Genomic DNA, 1,229 nt, shown 5'->3' on the forward strand with positions numbered 1-1,229 from the left:
AAGTTGCAAGTCTCATGCATAGTATACTAATAGTGCCCGCACCTTGTCCTAATTAGCTTGGACTACCGGATCATTGCAATACACATGTTTTAACCAAGTGTCACAATGGGGTACCTTCATGCCGCTTTGTACAAAGGTCTAAGGAGAAAGCTCGCATTTTGGATTTCTCGCTTTTGATTATTCTCAACTTAGACATCCATACCGGGACAACATGGACAACGGATAATGGACTCCTCTTTAATGCATAAGCATGTGGCAACAATTATTATTCTCATATGAGATTGAGGATATATGTCCAAAACTGAAACTTCCACCATGAATCATGGCTTTAGTTAGCGGCCCAATGTTCTTCTCTAACAATATGCATGCTCCAACCATTAAGGTGGTAGATCTCTCTTACTTCAGACAAGACGGACATGCATAGCAACTCACATGATATTCAACAAAGAATAGTTGATGGCGTTGACAAGGGATTAACTTATCAATGCCTATGGATTGTAGGCTAGGGTTTAGTTAGAAGTAGAGGGCAAGTAGATCTCGAAGGTTTCAGCCGAAAAGTACTCGACGAATATGAAAACTAGGGTTTGCAGACAATGATTCGATGATCTCCTCGTCCCTCGACTCCCCCTTTATATAAGAGGTGGAGCCGAGGGTTTCGTTTTGTACAAGTTACGGAGTCCGGGACGGTTTCTAACTCATCCCGCCAGATTACAAATAACACTTCCTATTACAACTCTATCTTTTCCTTAAATACATCTTGGGCTTCCGAATCTTCTTATTCTTCGGGTAATGGGCCTTCAATAAACCCCGGGTACTATATTCGACAGGCCCATTTGGGATGCCTATGTCGGTAGCCCCGAGATTTTGCTTGAATCATAGAGTCGGGGAAAATCTCCACTGTTTATTTTTACTCGAAAGCTCTAACTTTTATACTTCTTCTCATAAAATTCTATATTGTACGGGGATATCGGTAGTTGGGGCTAGTTCATCGACGGATCAGGTACTAGTTAAGCTGCTCTAGTGGCAATCCGCAAAAACCTACTTCAAAATCACGTCCCTGGACATGATCTCGGGATGCTGGTGTAAACTTCGACGAGGTGCCGCTTAAGGTCTTACCATTCTGTCGAGTCCCGAGTCAAATTTATCGAGTACCTAACGCGTCCGTTAGGATTTTCTTCGTATCTGTTGATACGGATAAAAATGTGACGCGATCTTGCTGTGCAGCCAAC

The sequence above is a fragment of the Lolium rigidum genome, chromosome 1 (assembly GCF_022539505.1).
Source record: "Lolium rigidum isolate FL_2022 chromosome 1, APGP_CSIRO_Lrig_0.1, whole genome shotgun sequence".
In the NCBI taxonomy this organism is placed as follows: Eukaryota; Viridiplantae; Streptophyta; class Magnoliopsida; order Poales; family Poaceae; genus Lolium; species Lolium rigidum.